The sequence below is a fragment of the Thermobia domestica genome, chromosome 3 (genome assembly GCF_964235325.1).
Source record: "Thermobia domestica chromosome 3, izTheDome1.hap1.1, whole genome shotgun sequence".
Taxonomy (NCBI): domain Eukaryota; kingdom Metazoa; phylum Arthropoda; class Insecta; order Zygentoma; family Lepismatidae; genus Thermobia; species Thermobia domestica.
The window spans coordinates 154,447,123-154,474,654 of NC_137456.1; positions in this window are offsets into that span (position 1 = coordinate 154,447,123).

Sequence of the window (27,532 nt, forward strand, 5' to 3'; positions counted from 1 at the left end):
GTTAGTGCGACAGGATTGTAATGGATGGGATATTTAAGATTCTACCTCGCTTTTTCTCCCAATTGTACACTCTGCACGGAAAATATTTGCGACAAATATTCTCGCTTCTCTTCTGCTTACTTTCCAGCGAAAAGCCAGACACATATGTAAGATTACTGGAAGTAATCACGGAAGAAGCTGAGAAATTTGGCCTGCGCTTCAAATTGAAAGAACTTTTTGTTTATTTTGAGACAGCAGCAATCAAGACTGTAAATCAAGTATTTCCTGATGTTAGAATCAGAGGGTGTTTCTTAAAATTCTGTCATTCTGTTTGGAAGAAGGTTCAGAAGTTAGGACTTTTTCAATTGTACAAAAGGGAACTCTGAAGCGAAAAAGATAGATTCAACGTGCAGCAGCACCACCTCTGGTACACTCCGCATAAAAAAATTGCGACAGCTAAAGCCGTACAGTTAGGTCACCCAATATATACCTTCTTATCCCATAATCGTGTCAGGTAAAGATACCGCTCTCTCTCCTCCTTTCGTCTCCCCCATACTAAAATTAGCTAACAACATGAGCGCAATTCGAATTACAAGCTACATATGTATTAGCTTCGATAAAATGAAATAACAAAGACGAAACAAGATTCATAGGTTGATGTAGATACAAACTAAAGCACACAATGAAAAATTGAAACCAACGAACGTCTATTACACAGAGAAATAAAAATGAGTCAGAGAGAGAAAGAGAGAGAGAGAGAGAGAGAGAGAGAGAGAGAGAGAGAGAGAGAGAGAGAGCAGAGAGAAGAAGAAAAAAGATAATGGAGAACAGATAAAACTGTGGAATTCAAACGTAGTAAGAAAATAATCTAACATTATAAAGTTCCGTTTGCAGAAATCCAACAGTAATATAGAAATAACGTTTGTTTTTACATATTGTTTTTCAGAAATATTCGAATATATAGAGGATGCTTTAAACATTCATTGTGTTACTTTTACAATGGAAAGCATACTCAATTTCCGGTAGAAGTGTATATCTCCGAGACACATCTAGGATACTGTCAAAAGTTTAATACACATGATTTGCTTCCGCGTGGTTGGAATGCAAATTCGAAAGTGTTCATTGGACGTACTGATCCAAAACACATTCTAATATACCCAATAGATAGCGTTGGTCATATCCTCCATTTCAGACTACTAATGCAAACTGAACAAAAAAAGAAAATAAAAGAAAAAGAATGAAACAGAAAATTGAAGAGTGTTATTTTACTGCTAAATTTGTATCAGAAATATCCTATATTGAAAGTCCAAACTGTATCATAAATGAAAAGTTACAAACGTTCGAAAGGGAAAGTTTATGTTCCTCATAGATGTAGCATGTTTCAAATTTCAACGTGAATAAAACACATTGAATTATAGGACGGGAACAAATTTTGTGTCGAACTAGTATAAATAAAACTTTGTTTTCAAATACCCAAAGACGTTACCGTTTTCTAGTCTTTTCCGAAGATGTATCTTTTCCAAACACTCAACATTGATTTAATCTCTTCCGGATTTAACGTAATTTGCACAGATAGAATGAACACGCTAAGAGCTCAAACGGATCATCGTGTCAGTAGGATGATATAGGCCACCAATGGGTCGGCGATTAAAATCCGTAATGACCCCGTAATTCGACTGAGACTCGATAATCCAGAGGATATATAAGAGATTTTACTTATTTCTTTTCATTTAAACAGTATTTCTGTCAGAGATGACCAGGACTGGGGATGTTATCCCTAGAGCACGATAAAAACGACGCGGAAGTTCCCAGTTAATTAGATTCTCCAGACCAGGTATATCGAGCTCTTGCTCCGTTTTAACTTTGGAACATGAAGTGCGTGTGTGTGTGAAAGAGAGGGGGAGAAGCGAAAGATGCAAAGACAAGATAGGGAAACGTCAAGAAAGAGAAAGAGAGGGGGCAATTTTAAATATGAAACATACCTATCATTCCACTGTATGATGTAGAATGCACACACTGTTTACTCGAATTATCATCAGTGATGCTTTGTAAGTTCTTTATCACAAGATGAATCTTTGTTTGCAGCCATTATTTTATGCGAAAAAATTACACTACCTGATGGGGAATCGAACCAATATTTTCCATTTGTAAGTCTAGCACGCTACCACTACACCACCGATTGTGTAGCCAAACTTTGTTTACCAAATGGTGTAGTGATTCTTTCTGAGAACGGAAACATGAAAAGTGTATACTGCATATCAATGATGTCTTTGGAATGACCTGGCAATTCTCTTGCCCTTTCCCAACCAACAATCGTAAATCGTTTCTATCATGATACAGGTGTTTGCTTCCACATTCTTACGTATTGTTAGTTCAGTATGATAAGTCGATTCTTAACAATCACTATGTAAATATTTAACTCTAGGGTAAACAGGATTTCAACCTATGTTAGATAGCTGTATTACTCATAAGACCACTACGTTACCCTACAATATCGAATCACATATAACGTCGAACCAAATATTACTTACTTAACCCTGATCTTTGGAACGAATCAAAGTGCACAACGAAATTCCTAAAGTATTAGTAAAGCGCATTTGATATCGGTTATTTTCGATGAGTTTTATATATCCCCTCCCCGCCCTATGTTGAGGGACACCGAATCTGCAGCGTCGTTATTCATCTAAGCGAGCCGGAAAACTTGATTCGACACTGATATTGGTTATTTCGATCATTTTTATATGTATCCCCCTGCTCCAAGTTGCGGGGCTGAATTTGGAATTAAACAGTATCAGATGTGCCACTGTTAATGTCAGTGACTCCAAAAATTATAGATTCGTCACTAATACCTGTCATTTTTCATTCTTTTTTAAATGTCACTGGCCCTCCCTATCTCTTAAGTTGCACCTTCAAAGTGATATGACAGAAACCATCGCAGGCTCGGACTTCATCTAGGTTGAAAATTTGATCGAGATTTGTTTCGTGGTACAAGAGTCATTAAGTTTTATTTATTTTTATACATCTCCCTCTCCTATTCTCCTCCTAAAGTTCTCACGTAAAAGTGAAATGATAAAAATCATCTCAAGTCCAAACCTCACCTATATTAAAAATTCGATCCAGATTAATCCTTTGTTTCACGAGTTATCAAGTGTTATTTACTCTTTTTAACTCCTCCCTCCCCCAACCTTAAGTTTATCGTAAAAGTAAATAGATAAATACCATCTTAGGCCCGAACATCATCAATGTTGAAAATGTAATTGAGATCGGTCGGATGGTTCAAGAGTGATGAAGTCACAAAGACAGTCACTTTCATTTTCATTTTTTTTTACATATATATCTCCCTCTCTCTGAACCCTACGTTGCACCGTCAAACTGAAATGATAAACGTCGTCCCATATCCGAACCTTATCTATGTTGAAAGTTGGATAAGAGATTGGTCTGGTGGTTCAAGAGTTGTTACGTTTTATTTTATTTTATAAATCTACCCTCCTCCCCCTAAGTTCTACCGTTAAAATGAAATGATGAAAAAGCTTCCCAGTCACGAATCTTATCAATGTTGAAAATTTGATCGAGATCGGTTGGGTGGTTCAAGAGATTAGGAGCCACGGGTAGTTACTTTCAATTTCATAATATAGGATATTATTATTATTATTATTATCGTAGCTATGAACTTGAATGGCGAAATTACTGCAAAATAGGCTTTATTTTTCTATTTTCTCCTGGATTGTATGTTTTTCCTTTATTAGTGGGCATTAATTTCTTTCTAGGCCGTTGAATAAATGAATTTCGTTGTGCACTTTGGTTCTAGAGAATGTAATTAACTGGGAACTTCGGTGTCGTGTTTTTCGTGCTCTAGGGATAACATCCCCAGTCCTGGTCATCTCTGACAGAAATACTGTTTAAATGCAAAGGAATAAGTAAAATCTCTTTTATATCCTCTGGGTTATCGAGTCTCAGTCGAATTACGGAGTCACTACGGATTTGAATCGCCGACCCAGTGGCGGTCTACATCAGCCGACTGACACGATGATCCGTTTGAGCTCTTAGCGTGTTCATTCTATCTGTGCAAATTACCAGGGTTGAAAAAAACATTTTATTGAAAAAAAAAAACAAGAAGAACGTTTTTTATGTTTAAAACATGTTTTTTTGTTTAAAACGTTTTATACGTTTAAAACAAAGTACTTTGTCTTAAACAAAAGAAACATGTTTAAAATGTTTATTTTGTTTAAAACAATAATCTAAATAGACATATATATTACATTTTTACACTCTTAGGTATTGCTTGCCATCTATATTCAACCGATGGATCAAATTTCGGGAACTTACCTAATCTCGGTCAGCCCAAATGTTCAATTCCGGAGAAAGAAATCGTGATTTTCACGATCTCCGTTCACGGAATATGTAGCTTAGTTTCTTTGTGTTACGTTCTAGTGGTCGTCTGCATTCTTAATCTTTAAACGCCCATTGACGCAACTGCTGTGTCAGGGCTTTAAACCTCAATGGCTCAGTCTTAAACCTCAAATTAAGGCTGGAAGATGGTTTTGGTACCAATTTATTCCTGAAAGATGCAGCTTTGCTGGTGTGCATTTTATGTATATGGGAGGAGGGTAAATATCGTGTTTTTTTTAACAGTTTTTTTTTGGGGGGGGGGCATTCCCTCTCTTGGTGATAGATTGATAAAAATTGTTATGTGAAGCAATGAAGTAGGCCACTACATGGTAATATCGTGTATTTGTACTTCTTGCTTATATGGGTTAGCAGGGAGGGGGAAAGAGCCAATTTTTGGAGTTTAAGTTTTTTGACGTAAATTACATTTATTTTTACAATAAACATCAATAGCTCAGTCCTTAATTAAGCTAAAAAGATGATTTGGTACCAAAGTATTTTTGAGGGATGAAGCTTTCCGTCACTTGCATTTTATGTATATAGGGGTTACGTATGTACGGCCGAGAAAGGGAGGATGAAGTTCGTTTTTTAATTTTTCATCATTTTTTTCATCAGGTTTTGGCGGGTATTCCTCCCCCCTTTGTGGTACATCCATAAAAATTGGTATGTGAAGCAATGAGGTACTTCCCTACATGATAGTAACCTCTATGTGTACTTGTTGTTTATAGAGGAAGAAGGGTCAAATTTGGTTAATTTACATTTATTTTCGGGACGGTCCCACATAACACAAGATATATTTCACTGAAGTGGTCTAGAAGCATAATTCTTGTTCGTATACATGATGTGTGCAGCAAAAATGATTTGAATATGGACGTGGTACTATAGTGGAGGAGGGGAGAGAATGTCTAATTCAATGAATGTTTTTTGCGCATTTTTTTTTGAAAATTTTTCCTACATAAAATGAATTCATTACGCAATGGTAGAATGTACCATTTCTTATATTATTGTCACAAGTATGTGGCCTACACATTCATCATTTTGTCAGCGTAGGGTGACTGCAAGGGTTGCCAGGGCCCCGCAAAGTCAACATTTTCATATTTTTAATAATTTTTATGTCTGTTCTTTTTCTACGAATACGGCGGGAATTTCACGAATGTTGCCACATTGGAATTTGTGGTCTATAAGCTTTCCAATGGTGTATAACTCATGACTGTGATAATTAGGGGGTCACCAGAGCCCCGAACGTGAGAGGCTACCATTTTGTTAAAATCCCTGACGGGCGTCTATATGTTGTTATGCCGTAGACATTAATCATTATTAGCTACCCATGTTGCAGACAGAGATGTACCTTGAAAACTGTTTATTTAAAATATGTCATTTGCTCTTTGTAGGCTAGTCACTGCTCTTTTCTATGAGTTGTATTTGTCAGAGCATTTCTTCTAGCTTATGATGTGAGAACTCTTCATTATTATGGAAATGATAGTGATCAAAAAATACCCAAGTTTTTAATTTGGATTTGGAATTTGGATTTTAGAATAGTGTATAGTGTGTTTAACCTCCGTTATTTTTGGAAATTAAGAAATGTTGAAATACTTCATTTGAATTTTTGTTGGTTTAGTTATACGCACATTGATGTGCAGAATTTTGTTCAGTAATTGCTGTTATAATAAGAATATAACTCTGCTTGCAATTTACTCCATGCACAAATTCTACAGAGGGTGGGTTGTTTGTTAGAAAATTAAATTAACTTACTCAATCTGATATTTTAGTTGTTTTAAACATGTTTATCCACCATCGAAAAGAAACACGTTTAAAACAATTTGTTTAAAACGTTTAAAACAAACTGAATAAAACAATAGCCCTCGTTTTAAACATGTTTTAAACACTTGTTTTAAACATTTTGTTTTAAACATATCAACTCTGCAAATTACGTTATATCCGGAAGAGATGAAATCAATGTTGAGTGTTCGGAACAGATACATCTTCGGAAAGAACTACACAATGGTTACGTCTTTGGGTATTTGAAAAGAAAGTTTTATTTATACTAGTTCGACACAAATTTGTTCCCATCCTATAAATCAATGTGTTTCATTCACGTTGAAAAATGAAACATGCTATATCTATGAGGAACATAAACTCTTCCTTTCGAATATTTGTAACTTTTTATTTATGATACAGTTTGGATGTTTAATATAGGGTATTTCTGATAGAAATTTAGCAGTAAAATAACACTCTTCAACTTTCTGTTTCATTCTTTTTCTTTTCTTTTCGTTTTTTTTTTTTTTTTTTTGCTCAGTTTTAATTAGTAGTATGAAATGGAGGATATGACCAACGCTATCTATTGGGTATGTTAGAATGTGTTTTGGATCTGTACGTCCAATGAACACTTTCGAATTTGCGTTCCAACCACGCGGAAACAAATCATGTGTATTAAACTTTTGACAGTATCCTAGATGTGTCTCGGAGATATACACTTCTACCGGAAATTGAGTATGCTTTCCATTGTGAAAGTAACACAATGACTGTTTAAAGCATCCTCTATATATTCGAATATTTCTGAAAAACAATATGTAAAAACAAACGTTATTTCTATATTACTGTTGGATTTCTGCAAACGGAACTTTATAATGTTAGATTATTTTCTTACTACGTTTGAATTCCACAGTTTTATCTGTTCTCCATTATCTTTTTTCTTCTTCTCTCTGCTCTCTCTCTCTCTCTCTCTCTCTCTCTCTCTCTCTCTCTGCCTCATTTTTGTTTCTCTGTGTAATAGACATCTATTGATTTCAAGTTTTCATTGTGTGCTTTAGTCTGTATCTACATCAACCTATGAATCTTGTTTCGTCTTTGTTATTTCATTTTATCGAAGCTAATACATATGTAGCTTGTAATTCGAATTGCACTCATGTTGTTAGCTAATTTTAGTATGGGGGAGACGAAAGGAGGAGAGAGAGGGGTATCTTTACCTGACACGATTATGGGATAAGAAGGTATATATTGGGTGACCTAACTGCACGGCGTTACCTGCCGTAATTTTTTTGATGCGGGTTGTACCAACTTACCTTTTAGACAGTCCTGGGAAGTAACGTAAAGCAAATAACGTGTTGCTTCTAACGCGTTACTTATTAAGTAACGTTTCCTAGTAACGCGTTACAGTTTTTCCAAAGTAACTGTAAGGGTAACGCGTTACAAATTTTAAATAACGTACCTAGTTTGCGTTTCTTTCTTCGCGTTACATTTCCTATGAATAACTACAATATATGTACATTTGGAAATAAATATTTTTTCTCCTGTAATTGAATTTCTCAGAATGGAGCAATGGAGCATGAATAATGTTAATGACCGACAGTCAGTCACCGGCACACAAAGAAACAGATAAGATCATAAGATCCATTGCTCTTTCTGGATGAAGAGGGCAGCCTAAGGGAAATAATGTGTACTGATTACAAGCACCTGGAAGATTTTGTCATAGATTTTGACAGCTCGAAATCATTACATTCAGTGAGTGAACTATGAGTGCAATGGTACCGGTAGCCTATTTTACTTTGATTGGTGGTAAAGATGGAGAAAGAAAATATTTTATCGTTCGAACTTTTTAAAGAATACTTTTTCTTAAAAGCTGAAGATGATGGTGAACAGAATTTTAAAGTAAAATTGTGCTCCTGCGGGAAATATTTATCAACAAATAGGGTGACATAATTAATGATATACAGTAAGGGCATGGGCGCCCACAAAGGGGGGCAATGGAGGCAGTTGATCCTCCTTGGATTTTCGAAAAGGTTAACATTTATAGGTTGTTCTGGTGACGAAAGTTTAATTGCTTTCGGGAGTCAATAACTTGCTGTTTCTTTCTTTTTCTTTTCTTTCCTTTTCTTAAATCTGTTAATGGTGTAGTGTTTAGAATGGATATAAGTCGATTTTTTTTAAGAGAAAAAAGTATAAGACTTTTTTAAAGAGGAAATTCTTGTCTTTTTTAGCAATCAGTGGATAAAAGATTATGGGTTCTGGTTATCATACTACTCCGTTCTTAAGGGGCGTGTGTGTCACACGTGTGTTTTACTTAAACCCAATGTTCACCATGGTGCTCAGGGTAGTTTTATTACTAGGCCTTTTACAAAGTAAAAAGTTTCACGAAGCAGCAGAATGAAATCTGAACGACATAAAGAGTCATTTCAAACGGCCAAATGCTTTTCAAATACGATAGAAATAAAGCAATGAAAGTTTTAGAACAGATGGATTATGGACTCAGAGAAAAAATTGGAAGTAACAGAAAAATGCTAAGTCCTATATTATCTTCCATCTTTTTTTGCACAACACATGATTTACCTCTTCGAGGTGATAAATCAGACTCGGTCGTTTTCCATAATCTGTTAGCCTTTCGTGTCGAGGTGGAGACAGTGTTCAAAGAACATATTGAAGGACGATCGGGCAAGGTGAAATATACATTGAATTATACATTATACATGAATATAAAATACACATTCAATTCAAAATGAATTGATTTTGGTTTGTAAAAAGGAATTTAAAACTATTTTAGTTAATGAAGCAAATAAAGAAAATCATTCTCAGTAATTGCTGATGAAAGTATGGACATTTCTGGTGTAGAACAGTTGTTAGTAGGTATTTCATAATTAGACTCAACTGTAAATCAACTCAAAATACAAGAATTTCCTCTTTTTGTGACCTTACAGGAACTTAATGCAAAGGCAATTGCAACTGAAGTTTTATCCTTTTGTCAAAATGTGACCTTGATATTTCGAAACTGTGTGGACAGGGTTATGACGGGTGCCCCAATGGCAGGAGCGGAAGGTGGTGTGAATAAAATAATACAAGAGCAATATCCTAAGGGGTTATTTCTTCACTGTACTAGCCTTAAATTAAATTTGGCTATTAATGACACTAATGAAGTTAAACACATTAGAAATTCAGTTGCAACTACGCAAGATATAATCAATTTTTTCATTAAATCTTGCGTTCTCTGGTAGAAACAGAAGCGCGCTACAACGTGCTCATTATTTAATTCTTTAGCCTCATCTTGTACATTTATAATATCAATGCACACCATGGCCAAACACAGTGCTATTTTAGAGTCAATTAAAAATGCTGTACAGTGAGAAACAATAGATCTTTCCAAGGTACAAGAACACATTGAAGTTATTTTGGACAAGGGACCGTGGTGGCTCAGTGGTAGAGCGTTCACCTCTGGTGATGGGGTCCTTGGTGCGATCCCAGTTCACACCAAGTGAGCTTTGAGGTGGACAAACACCATATGCGTGGTTTTACTCGGGGTTCTCCCGTTTCCTCCCACTTTATTCATTCCAACTTCATTTCTCATCATCACCGTCCCCTTTTTCATTTTATTAGTTTGGACATGTTTGAAAATCATCGCTGAAATGCCACCAACTGCTTTCACCAACTATACACAGTTGCCGAAGCCTCGGCTGTCGCTGTTGGTAGTGTGACAGAAACATATTTTCCAGCGACTACTTGCACATTAGAACGTTTATTTAGTACTTTAATGAGAGTTAAAACTTGGTTACGCTCAAGAATGGAGGAGGAAAGACTCAGTGGACTGTGTACATTAAGTGTCCATCAAAAACGTGAGCTTGAAAACAAGAGCTTGTATTCATAGAGCAAGCAATTACAAGATTTGCTAAGGAAAGTCATCGTTGGCTGTAATTTCTGTTCGACGAACACCAATGAATGAAATGCAGGCTAGGTAGATTATTTGTACTGTGTCTTTTTTTTCCTGTCAATGCTATCCTAATATCTAATCTATTTATTATTTTTATATGTTTACTATATAGTTAATGAAGTTATACTATGGATAAAATTATTGATCAGTTTGACACAAAGCATTATGTGCACACGTCTCTTAAGGTGATTGTGTGCGAGTAGTATATATATATATATATATATATATATATATATATATATATATATATATATATATATATATATAGAGAGAGAGAGAGAGAGAGAGTCTTGCCCCCTTCGAAAAAATCCTTCTGGCGTTCATTAGTAAGGGATTAATATGAATAAACTGTTCTGATGAGCAGGCCTACTTTATTGATGTAATGTAGATGGTATGTTATATTAGAGTTCTTTTAAACCAGTTTGCATACTAAAGTCCCGTTGATTATAGAGTTTGGAATAAGTTGCTTTAAAAAGCATGTATCGATTTTAGAGTTAATGGCAAGTTTTGATTTACCCTCAGTTCATGTGTTTTCATTTTGTTAGTTGTGGTGTAATGTTTCTCTATATTCTGTTTTCAATTTTACATAACATTGTTATTATTATATAATTAGTTTAGCAGATTAATAGTAAGCAACCATTTTTCTAACGCATAGGGATGGGCACAAGTCAAGCTAAAACTCGACTCGACTTGAATTCAAGTCGAGTTTCGAGTCGAGTCATAGGCAATTTTCTCGAGTCGAGTTCCGAGCCTATTCACTGTTTTTGGCGTCGAGTTTTGAGTCGAGTTGAGTTGGATAAACGGCTCTCTCGCTTTAACTCGTTTTGAAATCGTGGCGTGATTACGCTGAAAAATAAAGCCATAAGAATTGTAAGCTAAACAGTAATATGGATTATTTTAGTGTTGCTCACGAGAGGGGACACTGTTCGCATCTCGTGTCGTCTCGATAGCGAGACCACAAGAGATTTTTATAACAAGATCACCTCAGCTCGGCTCAACTGTGCTGATGGGTCGAGCCGCCTCGTTTGGGGTGAACCATCGGCTGGTGCTGGCTTCGCTGGGATGAGCGATCTGCTCGGTTCGGTTCAATTGAGCCGAAGGCTTTAGCTGTTGACTCGGCTCACTTCTCGGTTCGGGTCGATAGTAAATGAGCTGTGATCCGAGCTCCGAGTCATTGACAATTCTAAACCCGGGCCAAGCAGTTTCAAGATATTTGGCCAATGCCCCATAACTTTTAACAATGTTTGGCTCGAGACCGAATACTCAACCTAGACTCTCAACCCATATTCAGAAGCTCGTGAACAATGTTCTTGAATCCCAGACTTCACGACTACCGAAGTTGGCAATCAACTACATTTTTAGTATTCAAATACAAACCGCCTATCTCATGTTTATACACAGTGTTGTTATAATTAATAATAATAATAATAATAATAATAATAATAATAATAATAATAATAATAATAATAATAATAATAATAATAATGTTTTAGTAGTATTAGCAGTATCAATGATAATTATATTGTATATGTAAGATACTTGAAGAGAGTACTCGAAACTACACACCGGATTTGGCTCGATTCGACTCGAAACTCGACCCGAGTTCGGGACGACTTGCAAGAAATTTTTCGAGAAGAGTTCTCGGGTCGAGCTTAAAAATACCTGTTTCTAGTCGAATCGAGTTTCAAAGAAAACTAGCTCGAATTCGGAAGTGCCCATCCCTACGAGTAACGCAGTGTTGCATTTTAGTCAATGCTACTCTATATGTATATGCTGGTGTAAAATAGAAATTTGTACTTGCATTTACATAAACCGATTCAGAACGTGCAATAATAATAATAATAATAATAATAATAATAATAATAATAATAATAATAATAATAATAATAATAATAATAATAATAGCAGTAGTGTACATTGGTTACTACGATTATTTAGACATGAAAATTAATGAAGCTGTACTATGCGCAAAAGTATTTCCATAACAACAATGTTAAAGTGAGATTGAATAGGCTTTTATGACATTTAAAATCATAAAATCTTACATCTAAAAACTTATAGCTAAAAACTTACATCTAGAAACTACAACTCTTCTATCTTATAATGTCCCCAAGGTAGCGTATGTATTCCATTTTTTTAAATACATCTTTTATCGTCTACACAACTTAAAGCTAACTTATTTGCTTCTATACTGTACAAATCATGCTTATAACTTCTGATTAAATTCATCTTTTTATAATATTCTTTTTGATTGAATAAACAGTCTTTATAATCGGTAAATGATAGTTCTTTACTTATAACATTTTTCTTAACTCCTTTTGCTTTTTTTTACAAAATGTATCTTTTTCGAACCTGATTGAATACATTTTTGATCTTAAACCAACAAATTCTTCTATGATTGTTCCTTTAAGATCATCTTTCATCTTACCAAGTATTTTCTTATTAACCTGTTGTATCTTATATTTGTTATCTTTAGGGTAATCACTCGTGTCGACATAATCAATATAATTTTTCATGTCCTCGTACACATCTTTTGTTTCAATATGGTATATATAACTATCGGTATCTGTATAACATACTTCTATTTGGTCTTGGTATTTTGGCTTCATCACATTATAATGGAAGTCGTACATTAAATGCTTTGATAAATCTAAAATTGACATACCTACATAAATCGGTTTGTTAAATTGTACTTTAACTTTGCTCATATGAGCAGCTACTAAATTTTCCGTAAAAACTGTAGTACTCTTATAATTTGGGTTTGCTACAAGCTTCTCGTATTTTTCTCATCACTTACAAGTTTAATATTAACTCTCTTTCTAATATTCCCCATAGTCTTCCCAAATACTGAATTATTCAGGAGCTTATAAAAGTCTTTTTCAAAATCATTTCTTGCTTTCGTTCTCATTTGTGTGTTTAAATCAATATATTTCTTTAACCAATCTGATTGTTCGAACTCTATTACTCGATGTATCTTCTTAAGTTTCAATCCAAGTGAAAGACATTGTTTTAGGTTTCGATAGTGAATTACATATTTTTCTTTGTCATATAGGGTTGTTAATAGCTTTGATTGTTTTGAACCAGCCGGACATATGTTTTGAGGAGCTAGTGGATAGTCTTTGTGATAGTTATGTAGTTTTTTTGGATATTGAAGATCAACTTCTAATATGTAGCCAGTATCAGAATTATCAGATATAGTTGTGAAGTCTATTTTTCTTATCTCATCTTCGCTTAACCATCTAAATCCCTTATACGGTAGATATTGACTCTGCCCACCCATACAAGTTATTAGCATCTAGGTACATTAAGCAAGAATCTTCTTTATTCTCATCGTAATCTTCCATATACTTATTATTTGCTTTAACATCTTTTTGAGCATTGACTAATCCCACCTCTTATACCTTTCTCTACCATTAATACCATATCATAATCACACAACAATTCTAATTCTATATTTGTTATCTTTAACATTGCATCCCAAGCTAAACCTGGTGCTGCCATATACCAAGCAGGATCAAGGTCATAAACTTTAAGACATGTTTCCCTAAAATTTTCGAATATATCTGCTAACACTAATACATCAGTTTTTAAATATAAATCATGGTATTGTCCATGTATGGTATTGTAATGTTGAATTTTTTTTCATACTTTCTTTGCATGTTCATAATCTTCATCATTTATATGTGCGTTCATAAGCTTGTTGAAGAACGCTTTCTTTAGCGGTAATTTTCTTTCTCTAAACCTATTCCAATTGTTAACATAATCATATGGGTAAACACCTTTTCTTATTACAAGTTGAAACTGTTCTTGATTAGGATAAAAGTGTTCGGTATGTATCATTTGTTCATGTTTCAAGTTCGATGACTATTTGTCTAAACTAGAAGCCATAAGTCTAAACGAATCTACAAATTTCAATTTAATAGTTCCAACCTTTTTACTGAATGATATGTATCTTTCTTCGTTATTGGGTATTAGATCTATTTTTCTTTATTACATCCAAGCTCTTTTATAAACAAGTGTGAGTCATATCCTGTCAAGTTATGGATGTTCACTGGTACAAACTTTGGTACTCTAACTTTTAAATTGCAGTTATTACATAGAGGTGCTATAAATTTTCCTGTTATATGATCATGATGCTTAACTTTATGATTTTCTTTAGTATACTTCTGCTTACAGTAATAACAATATTTAGATTTATCGAACTCTTTTTCTCTGACTTTTTGTTAATGGTAATTCGTTATTTTGTTTGTATATGTTCGATATGTATTTGGCTTCTTTTGTTAACAGTCTTATAAATTTCTTAGGAGAGCTTTTACCTCTATACAAAACAGGATTAGCTTTACTTCCATCGCTTTTTACTACATAAGAAAATCCAGATGCCTTATGTTGTTGATATTTCTTCGTATATGATTCGTTATCTGGATAACATTCTTGACAACTCATAATTTTATGTAACAAGCATTCAAAATCAGCATAAATCACAAATTGCATTTTCATTGTGTATTGGTAGTTTTTAAATTCAACGTATTTACCTTCTTCAGGCATTATTATTTGTACTGACTCATTTGACGAACAATCTGGCTCATGTTTATTTAAAGCGTCTTGGGAGTAAAAGTATAACAAACATCTATCACATAAATATTTTCGAGCTCTCTTTTTAGTTAACTGTGCACATACTAGTCTGCTTAAATCCTTAATCCAACAATAATGTGTTTTAACTTGGTCTTCATTTTGTTCTTTTATATATAATAAATTGACATGATTTTCTTTCTAGTTTTGCGTGTGATGTAGTATATAGATTGAATAGTCTTTATCATACGCATAGACATTTATAGAAATATTAAGTAATTTTTCGGCTTTTGGAATATCGCTTAGTTTTACAGGAAAATGAATATGTTTTAATTTTTCTTCTAAGTATTTAACAACTTGGTTGTACTTGGAAGGTCGTTGTGGATCTTTATTAGCTGGGTATAGTGCAGAACAAATTGAATATAAGAAACACTTTTCATCTTCGTTCTTTACATTTATGACTGCTTGTTTAATTTTATCAAGTAGATCTATGTATGTTGATCATCTATATGGTGTATATTTGACGATTGCTAGTTGTAAAAAGTTAATGTTTGTAAGAGCCAAGCCAAAACCTCTAGCTTGGAACTCATCCATTCTTGTTCTTAATCTTTGTGTCATCTTAGTTATTTCTTCTTTTAAATTACTTGATTGATATATTTCTTGGTTTTCAGTGTTAAAATAGAAGTATTGAGTTTCTTCACCTTTCTTATATGTACAACTTATATAAAGATTAGCTTTCAATGAACTATGTTTACTTAAGCTAATTTGTAATCTGTTTAATATAGCTTTAGATGTTGCATTAATATATTGTTGGAGTGGATCTTGTGGCTTGTAATCTGTTGTAAATCTCCATGTTTCTAATCTTGATTTTAATACAATATTTTGGCGTTTTACATCAATTGGTATTGATTCAACTTTGATTCTTGGTTCTTCAAATACGTCTTTTTTAAATGGAAACAGTTTTAAAGCTTTCTTCCTATCTAATCTCTCAGGTTTTGGTTTTTCAAAAATGTCTTCTTGAAATGAAAATGTTTGGTTAAAGTTTAATGTTTTGCTCATCGTCATGTTGTTTAAGAAGGTTTATTAGTTCATGTTTTCGTAATCGGGAATAACCTTTCATACCCTTTCCTTTACATAAGTTTTTTAATTCTATTACTGTATGTTTATTCATAATTACTCTGTCGTTTTTTACTATACAAAATAAATATTTTAATCATTTTCGCTATCTAATAAAACAGCTAATATTCATGTGATGTGGGAAATCTTGATGTCTATTAGCATATTGTATTAGAACATGGCTTTCATGGAAATAACCCATCAAGGTTACTAATGATCTAATGAAAACTAATTCATTTTTCTGATTATTACCATAAAAAATATTTCACAAAGTTACACGATTAAAATCTAGTTTCTAGATTCTGATTCAAACTCTATATCATGTCTGCTAAATCATTATTGTATTCCTTCTTACCCTTGTACTTCTAAAATATTCTCATTTTCTTTAAGTCGTCATTTACTTGTTCGGTATCTTCTTTAAACATATCTGGAAGCAAAGTTTTCATTTTATCATTTAAATGTATTAATAATTTTTCTCCAGCTTTGGTTTTAATAATTCCCCAAGATGTAATTTCATATGATTTGTTTTTCTTCAGCTCAGCAAGTTTAATAGGTTGAAGCTCTTTGTACTTACTTTTTTCAGTTAAGTAATAGGTAGACATGGTTTAAACGAGTAGTATATTTATGATAAGTTTTCTTTATTTTTTATAGAATATTTTCCATAAAAGATTTACTACAAATTCCACTTCTTTACAGTTTTAAATTCTTTCTCTCACCCAGGTTTTTATGGGTTCTAAAACAGGATCATCTTCTATTGAATTTATTAAATCAGGATCATTTCTTAAAATTTCAAGAACAGTATCAAAGACATGTTGCGCATCGTCATCATTAAGATAAATAACGTCTTCAACAATTTCGTCAAGATGCTGATGAAGAAATAATTCTATATTGTTGTGGGTAGGATTAGTAAAGTCTTCTATATCATCATCATTGTTGTGTGTAGGATTAGTAGTCTTCCATATCATCATCAGAATCACTTTCTAGATTTTGAAGTTCTCTACATAGAGGACATGTATTATGATTTCTTAACCAGCGAGATATACAACCCTGACAAAACACATGACCACATCCAGTTTTATACATTCCACGTTTTTGTTCTTTGCAAACAGGGCATTAATCGTTACAGTTTTTTAAATGTTTTAAATCGAGTACACGTTTACTAGCCATCTCCCAATTTATTATAATTATTTTTTAAAATCATTTTCATATCTAATACAACAGCAAATTCTCATTGTGACAAGAAAATCTCGATGTCTATTAGTATATTGTAACAGGACAGGGCTTTCATGGGAATAACCCATCAAAGTTAGTAATTCATTTTCACTCTTTACATGGCTTTTATGCAAATAATTCATAAAACACCGCTGCGACTTAAGAAGAATCTACTTCATCATCATAACCTTCATAGTCATCATTATCACTTTCACTTTCACTATCCCAATTTGATTTTTGTGAGTGTTCTGCATTCTCTTTTTCTTTTAATATCATCTCCTTTTCTTTTAATAATACTTGTTCTTCTAATAGTGTTGCTAAGAGTTTAAGATCTTCGTGAATTAGTTTAAGTCTATCATGTAATAAATCAAAATGTTTCTCCATTTTTATTATATAGAAAATCTTTGATCATTACGAATGAAGTTTCTACATAGGATTAGATATTAACCGATCATATAAACACTCAATTTCTTTAACCAAATCTTCTTCTGATAGGGATTTTCAAAACTCATTACCCTTACACGTCGACTCAGAAGATAAGAGAAAGTTTAAAGAGATGTCATCCGTGGTTTTAGCGGGTAAAAATTTAAACATCCATGGAAGCTTTATTTTTGTCAACGAGTAAATTATTTTGTGGATCTATTGAACCGTCCATTTATCTATTAAAATCGTTTTAGTATTGTTGGTTGCCCTATAATATCTAAGTTTTATCGAATGTAAGAATAACATTTCGTTACCCTTATCTCATTCAAACTAACCTTTTATGGTTATTATTCCATAAAAGACATTTATATTTACATTACAACATTATTTTTATCTATCCAGCTATTATGTGAATCATCAAAGCCTAGTCATTTAACGTATACTTTGTTACCTTTCTTTTTCAAAACCTTTTCCACCAAGTATTCATCTTCGTGTTTCGTCTTTAATAGTTCTGGTTCGTAAAATCTACCTTGCACTTCTTCTTCTGAATCTTTAATTCTATACGTAGGTGGATTAGATGGAATAACTTCGCTAATAACAAATACTTCTGTTGACGAATTAGGTGTATATCCTTTTTCAAATAATCCTTTCGATTTACTTATACGAACATGATCGCCTAATTTGTATTTGGGTTTAACATGCTTATATTCTTTCTTATACACTTTATCCAATATTGTTCGCTCATTCTTCTTGTTAACTTCTATAGGCTTTAAACCAATTGTTCTATGCACACGACTATTATACTCGCTAACTAGTTTTGGTAATATTTCTATCCATTTATAATTTCATTGTGTTGTAAATTTCTTCTACATGTTATGTTTAGGTGTTCTATTGAATCTCTCAACAACAGAAGCTTTCTTACCACTATAGGTTGAGTAATGATTAATCTTATTTTCCTCCATCAACTTCTTAAATTCTTTATTGTAAAACTCTTTACCTTGATCAGTTTGTATGCTACTAGGTTTTCTCGTTTTTAATATAGATTCAAATGCTTCTGTAACATTCTTACCGCTCTTATCTTTAACAGGAATAACAAACGCATATTTCGAAAATACATCTATAATCGTTAGCAGATACTTATAGCCTTTATTTAATTTGGAAACACCTTTTAATACACCGCTATCCATTTCTACAAGTTCACCTTGCCATAAATCATCTATACCTTTAATAATAACACAGCCTAGGAAAGTTCTTTCTGGAAGGTTTGTGAATTTCTTCTATAATGTCTTCTCTAATACCTTTACCTTCTTCTAGTCAATCTTCTTTTTAACGAATTGAGATTTAATAACACCACATATAGAACAAATATCTTTCTTAACATATCCCATTCTTTGTTCGCTCTATTCTAATGGTATTTTTCTTCGTATCTGTTGATTTTTTACACTTAACACATTACATCCTGTTTATTGTATAGTAAATCATTTAAGTTCTCTTTGTACGTACATAATAATAGATAATAATAGTCCTTCTTCGAAAGCTGAATTTTTATCTGCTTGAAACGTAATTATATCACCATTTTAACGTCTAAAGGAAAAGTTTCAACTAGAGTATCGTTCAAAAATATATGTAGATAGTATTTATCTAAACTTAATTACATATGCATTATTTTCCCATTATAGAGAAACTTATAACCATTCAATAGATTAAATGTTCTAAAGATTGGGTCTTTAACATTCTTAGTTCTCAATCGACATAAAAGATTTATAGTTTCTTTCTTCATAATCAACATATTTGCTTCTTTGTTTGATCTTTAGAAATTTATCTAAAATCATTCTAACAAATGATTAACAGGTAACAAATTTATCTATATCATTCTTTCTAACAACATTCTCTAACAGCGATGACATTTCTGCTTTGTATTTATTGAACTCTGATATAGGAACCTTTGCACTAAACAAAAGAACTACATTATTATTAGTCTTTTGGATTTCTTCCATTTATTCTTTCCGAAAAGCGTTAATATAATCTATCTTTATGTATGTGTTTTGTAATGATTTTAATACATCCTCAAATTTGTTTCTATCACTTTCTAATTGACTTTTTATTGGCTCAAGCTGATGAAAAGTTACTACATCTTGTTGGTCAATAGCATCACCTACATTAACAAGTCTTTTCTTTTTAAAATCAACCCATGTTATATTATTTGATGTAAAAACTATCTAGATCACCACGATTTTTAAGCTCTTCACTAATAGCACCATTCTTTATACTTTTAACATTACCAAAGATATCCATATTTATTATATACAAAATTTTTATATATTTTTAACAGCGAGAAGAATAGTTATACGAGCTGCACCAAAATCAATCAAATCACCATTCTCATCTCGAATTGAAACTTTGAAGTTATTAAATTTGTTGTGATGTATTGGGAAAAATATCTTTTCTCTAGGCTCATATATAATTGGCTCTCTCTGAATTCTGCATTTGTTCTAAATGTTGCGATTAAATCTGTTTCGTTATGTGTTGTATCATTATGTTTTAAAATCATACCTTCTGCTAAATCACAATGAATACTTATAGTATCAAATGGATGAAACTTTGGCACCTTATCTCCAACATATTCTATGTTTTTGATCAAGTTTTTCTCACTAAAACCTAATACAGTATTAATGGTATCTAAAATTATGTCACAATGTTCGTTAAATATTTTAACTCTATTGTTCTTTCTGTCCTCGGTAAATTTAATATTTTTAAAAGCATCGGTGGCGTATGGAAGACCTAAAGTTCTGTAAAGGATTTTAACTGCTTTAAATGCTTTATCTCTTTTAATTCTTATTTTGCCACGACTTTTTCTGAATCTGAAATGAACTCTTCGAAACCTTATGACCAAGAATAATTATATAGGTTTGAGCAACTTCCATCCATTTACGAGATAATTTCAAACACTTTTGCCACGAATATTAGGGCGTGATGCCTACAAATGTAAAATTGTATTGGCATGCTGTTTGATATTGTGAAGCTGGGTCCAAAAATATGGTTACATTGCTCTTTATTGAAAGAATTGAAATGGCTATTTTGGATTAATGTGCATTTTACAAGACAGTCTCTCTTTTGGCGTGCCACAAGCTAGCTACAGAGAAAGGAAATACGCAAAACCTCGAAGGTGACTGTGGTTGGTTCTACTGCGCAAATTTCGTAGGATGTTTACTTGTTGAAGGTTATACTTACTCACCAACAGAGCTCCCACGTGGATAAGCGGTTAGCGTACGCACCTTTGGCGTGGGAGACCCGGGTTCGATTCCCGGCGGGAGCTCATGTGGTTCGGATTCCACGTTAATCAGTAGGTCCACGTCTCATATAGCCTCGCTGCTGAAAGGGACGCTAAAACTAAAATCAACTCAACTCATTACTCACCAATAGGATACACCATCACGATTTTGACAACGTGACCCCGTATTAAGTGCAAAAATTTGCTTAAATAGTTAAGGATCTATGGACAAGTCATAGATAGATGTGAATAAGTCTAGAAATCATGTAATTGAATTATTTCGGCGGTGACTGTCACGCCGTCCACGTGTGTACAAGTGTATCATGCTCTGTATCCTGGGTGCGGTCCTTCTTAAAAGCCAATCAGAGTGCAAAAGAGCAATGTTTCCATATTTGTGGATCTAACGCAAAAGGATGAACTGACTGATATGAGGTTAGGGTGTGTCCCTCGTAAAATAATAAAAAGGGACCTCAAGATCTCAATTATTCATTCATTCGGACATTCAGAGACGCAAGAATTCGGAGATTCCGAGCTTCGAGATCCAGGAATTCGAGACGTCAGTTATCGTCAAGTTTCTAAGAGTTAGAAGACTACTACTGCGAGGTATGTACGAGCACTTGTTGCATGATTAATTTGAGGTTAGAGATGTCATGCAGTACTAGAAAATGATTTGTCTACCTATCGTATTAACTTTCAAGGTTAAGAACTGAAGTCGCATATTCGTATTTCATCTTCCATCTCCAATAACTTGAATATGTGAATATCTTGCCTGTTAAAAGATCTAAATTTAAGGTATCAATCTACCAAATGAACTAACAGATAACAAATTACTCTTGTTGCATCATTCATTTAAATGTTGTTGTATATTACCATTTTGAATATGTAATAAACTTAACTAATTAAAAATTATGTTTTCATTCCCCTACATTAATCCACTTTTCCCATGAAAATCATGGTGTAATTTGATTATACTTCTTTTGTGACAGCCGCTACGGAATTAGTGTGAGCAATTCTCTAGGATTAGCGTGAGCAATTCTCTACATTATGTGGAATTTAACGAGCTAAGTTAACAAAAAGAGACCTGCACATCGTCACAAATAGGGGCTCGTCCAACGCCTTTCTTGCTCTTCATTTTTCGGACAAAAAATTTTGTGGTGCTGTTATGACATCTCTCATCTGACTATACCTTCAGTTTAATGTTTTATGTTAATGTTTTAGTGTCATGCTCATTTTGTATGTTAAATTAAGTATCAAGTTGTTGTGAAATTCTATGGCAAATAGTGATTTGATTATATTGATCATAATGAAATACCATCTCATGAAATTTTCTGATTTATTGAGAGCATTTAGTGAAGTAATTCGCGATGTCTTTCCATTGGTTCCCCTTTTTCAAACCTAAGAAATCTCCACCAAAATTTCATGCTTGGTATATTGCAAAATCGGGTGAAGCAAGTTGCAAGTATTGCAGGAAATCTCTCGCTCAGAAAGCCGCTCTCACGATGTGCACTCCGAATTGTCCCATGGCAAAAGAAGCAACAGAAGTGCAGCAAGCTAGTTTGCCAGTAACCAGTTCGCCTACTGTACTTGAACCAAGGATAAACCATCCACAGCAGTATAGTTTACCGGATCCTGTGGATAGGCAACCGATAACGCAAACGCAGGAGTTATAAGGAAAATTTAGCTAAGTTTGAAGAAACTTGTAATAAAATGCCACCCTTGACTTCTTTGGACAGTACACAATACAAACCAATGGTTGCGAAACGAACAAATTTCTTTAAGCCAAAACAACTGACTAACCCTTCAAATGAAGGTGCAGTTAGTTCTTCCGAAGAATCTCCTGGCATTACGACGAGTGATTTTTAGTTCGATCCCAAGTTAGATTCAACACCTTTAAAGAAGGCGGAACAGCAACAAATAGTTGCTTCAGAAGTGGTCAAGGATGAAGAAGTTTATTTTCCATTTGATATACCACCTCTCGTGGAAAAACCCTTGAATGTAAACTGCCGGATAATTCGCCACCTGAATCAAGTAAATATGATTCTGATGAAATTAAACAACTGGCAAAGAAGGAGCTTTATCAGGAAAAGACTGCACGTGACGTACTAGCACCAAGTTCTTTCTCATATGACTCAAGCGAAGAACTTAAGGAGTTTATAAATGAAGAACCTTGTATTGAGAATCTAAGTTTTCCTAAATATCCGCAAGTTGCTTCTTACCCTCCTCAAGTGAAATATTCCCCCACTGCTGATAACGCACTTACGCTATTATTATATAAGAATATAAGGCAAAAAATTTTGTCGGTCGAGTTTCCAAGTTGGAACCTATTATCGAAGATCGCGACGTTTATGGTTAAACGTAGCATTAGTTAAACAATCTCAATTAGACGAGAAAATGTTTCTAGGAATAGATTTCATTCAGCGTTATACGTACGGCATAGGTTTACAGTGCATTATTATTATTAAAGGCAACCAAAGACATCCAAACATGAAGTTTAATGTTCAGTATTTGGTAAGTCGCAAGGAACAAACAGTACTGAATTTATCACATGTTCAGTTTTACAACAAAAATGGTAACCCTAGGACAAATAGAAACATTAGCTCAACATCGGTACCGCGTACGAACGCTGAAGCAACTCAAAGTAGTTTAGAACTCAATGATTGAATCTCCTTTTCTGACGACGCTCTTCGTGACTCACAACCGGAGAACGAATGTCCTATCTTTAAGATCAATTGTATTGAAATGCAATCATCGCGTAATTTAATCAAAACTGCCTAGTGCTTGCAAATAGCTGCTGGAAAAGTTTGTTTAGTACAAGTTAAGACAAGTTATCCTACAGATGGTGATTGTTATGTAGAACCGAATGACGTTTTGCATCGATCTTACTGATGTTTAATACCAACCACAATTTATGTAGAAGAAAATGGGTTTGCCAAACTGCCTGTGTTTAATTTGAGTAAACGGGATGTGACTATACCTGACTCTCAAATCGTAGGACATTTAGAAAATTGTGTTCCTACACCAGAGGCAAGAGTAAACATGGTTAAAGCCAGCTTACTCTCCGCTGAGAAAGTTGAGGAATCGTAATCTAAACTACAACACGATATTCGCAAGGAAATCGATATTTCGCCTGACCTTTGCCCCGAAGATCAAAAAAGAGTAGTAGATCTATTAACTGAATTTCAAGATATGGAGTGGACAATAGATGATATGACCGTAAGACACAAATACAAGCATAGCATAGAGTTAATGTCAAATATTCCTGTATCTTCCCTGCCCTATAGAGAGAGCTTAGAGACTAAGAGAGCCATGAAGGAAGAAATAGAGAGGTTGCTCAAACAAAACGTCATTTCTCCTTGTAGATTCCCTTATGCGTCTCCGATCATTTTGGTTAACCAAAGAGATAATTCTAAGAGATTAGTAGTGGATTACAGAAAATTAAATGTTTTTATATCTCCTGACTGTTACGCTCTTCCATTAATCAACGACTTGATAGATCTATTTACAAACATTCAATTTGTGAGCTCCATGGACCTGAGATCGGGCTGTTTTCAAATCCCCTTAAGGGAAGAGGATAAATTGAAAACCGCATTTATCTGTAGCGCCGGCTTGTTCTCCTTTAATGTGGTCCCACAAGGTCATTCCACTTCCCCCGCAGCATTTCAAAGAATGATCGATAAACTATTTGCCGGCTTAAAATTTGATATTATGGCTTGCTACATGGACGATTTGATTATGTTTGGAAAATCAATAGACGAAAAGTTAGATACACTTAGAAAAGTATTCACTCGCTTGGGGGAAGCCAACAAAATTAAATCCATCAAAGTCTCAAATTTCATGTATTCTGAGCTACCTATTCTAGGATTCGTCGTAGGACGCGACGGAGTAAAAATAGATCCAAAACGAATAGAGGCTATCACTAACTTTCCCGAACCAAAAACAGTTCGCGATGTGCGTAGCTTCGTTACAATAGCTAGTTACAATCGAAGGTTTATTAAGAACTCCTTAGCTACCACGAAACCTTTAATAGATTTGACTAAGTGTGATGTACTCTTTCACTTTGGAGACACAGAACGCCAATCCTTTAATACCATAAAGGAGAAGTTAGTTACTGCCCCTGTATTAGCCATCTTTGATCCGGAAGCAGATGCTACCGAGTTGTATGTAGATGCGTCTGAATACGGAATTGGTGCAGTATTAATGCAGATTAAAACGGAGAAAAAAGACATATTGCTTATTATAGCCGAAAAATCTCAGACCATGAGGCTAAGTTCTTGACGATCCCAGAAAAAGAGACCATGACACTAGTACAAGATGTGTTGCATTTGCATGAATATCTAATAGAAGTGCCTCACTTCACTGCATTCACGGATAGTTGTTGCCTTTGTTATTTGAGAAACATGGAAAATCTAAAAGGAAAATATCTTCGTTGGTTAGTCAGGTTATAATCTTACAACTTTTCGATTAAAGCGATAAGAGGCAACCCCTCTAATCGTCATAGTGATTTCATGTCCAGATATCCAACGCAAACCCTAAGTGAGGAAGAAAACGCAGATCGAGAAGAAGGAGTGTGTATAAACATGATGAAAATTGACGCGACTGATGTAATCAAGGCACAGAAAAAAGACGAATATTTTCTTAGAATACGCGAGTTAGTAAAGTGTGATCCTACTAATAATGAGGCTCGTCCTTATGTATTAGTAGACGAGGTATTATATCATAAGTCTAATAATGATTTAAAACAATGTGTTCCTCGAAGTATAGTTTCTGAAGTGTTATATGCTACCCGTACTTCTTGTCTAGAAGGCGGACATCTAGGAGAACGCAAGGCGTTCTCTCGTGTCAATGAGCGGTTTTTTGGCCTCGTATGGGAACTGATATCAAAAATTATATCAGGACTTGCCGTGAATGTCAAGAAGGCAAAGACCCTACTACTAAACCATTAGGGTTGCATGAACCAATTAAACTAATAGCTCCTTTTCTTACTTTAAATTTGGACGTGTTTGGTCCACTGCCCTCCTCAAATGGTTATAAGTATGTCATCATCGCTGTCGATATGTTTTCAAACTGTAGTAGGACGACCTTGAAACCAGAACAGCCAAGAATGTTGCCAAGTTTTTATTAGATGATATAATCTGTTATGTTGGGCCACCGCGTCATATCTTAAGCGATCTTGGTTCCAATTTTGTGGCAGAAATGACGCGTGAAGTTACGGGTGTACTAGGTATACATCAAAAGTTTAGTACTGACTATCATCCTAGGACAAAATTAACGAGTGGAGAGATATAATCATACTCTAGCAAACTATTTGAGTAAATATGTCTACTGCTCTAAAGGGTTGCTCTCTATTTATGAAAACTGCTTGTTACACATATAATACTGCAAGACACGAACACCAACCTTATTCCCCATTTGAATTGGTATTTGGTAGAAAGGTTGTACTAGGTATCGAACACGAGACAACATGTCGAACTCCGTATGGAAATCTCGTGAAAAGGAATCTATGTCGAATAAGAAAACTTGCTCAAAACGCCGTAATTTGGCACCAGGAAAAACAAAAAGTCAAAATTGATAAACAGGAAGGCCCATACGTTCAAAGAAAACGATTTAGTCCTCATTTAAAAAATTGGCAACTAAGCTGGTGTTATCCTAAATTAGTACGAACTCGATATGTAGGCCCCTATAGAATCGTACGTGTCTATTCGAAAAATGTATGCGAAGTGCAGGGATGAATGGGAAATATCAGCCAAAGAAAGACAATGTTGAACGAATGAAGTTGTATCATCCAAGTTCACTAGTTCCAAATCGAATCGATTTTGTTCTATTACCTCACACCGCAAAGTCCAATTAAAACAGGTTATTTAATAAGTTACCGCGATAGGCGTAAGAACTTCTAACGTGAGATTCCATAATAAGGCAGGCTTTCTGAAAGAAATGATACATTAATACATAAACAAAGAAATAAGTACAAATAAGAGGTAATAAATAAGTAGTTGAGTTTATAAGTATATCAGAGATTCATAGATAACATTGTCATGACAAGTAAAAAGTACAAAGTATAAGTTTTGGTTTTCAAATCCATTAATGGTCGTAAACCCTGCTATTGAAAAAAACAAATAGGATACATTAAATACAATTAAGGAAGTTAATTACTTACCTTACGAAGGTATTATTTTCCTGGTGTTGGCAGACAGCCCGATGGTCAGACAGACTGACAGACAGAAACATAAAACCAAGTGAAAAATCAATTTATAGAATCAACAATATTTTGTTAAAAGGGAATTAAATCCCCATCTATTAGAGAGACTAAACCGATGGTTTTGAAATATAATCAACGATAACAAAATACAATGAAAAAATACACTTAAAATAGCGTACGACTTTCGTATTTTGTAGGTCCAAATAAGGTCAATATTAACATCCGGCTACACCAATACGGATGTTAAAAGATTCTTCATTTGTTCGAAGTTCAGTCAGGACGAGAAGTAAGTGTGGTAACAAGTGTGTAAAAACTCAATTTACTTCTAGTTCTCCCGTGAAAGAAAGTGCAAAAATAGAAACACATACAGAAATGGCTGGTATTCTGTAAATAATAAACAATCTTCTATCACGATTCCCCCCTTTTCTGGAAAATTAAATGAAGACATCTCAATTTCTTGATGCGTATAAAACATGTTCTAATCTATATTCGTGGTCAGACGCCGAGCAACGAAAATACCTTCCTGCGTATTTTTAGGGAGTGCCGCTGATTGGTATCACATGAAAAAGGACTCATTAATATCGTTGGCAAAATTTGAAGATCTACAGTTTCAGCTAAGAAATCCTTCGCAGCCTCAGCTGAGCTTGGTGAACCTTTGCATTATTGGCAAGACGGAATAAAACCC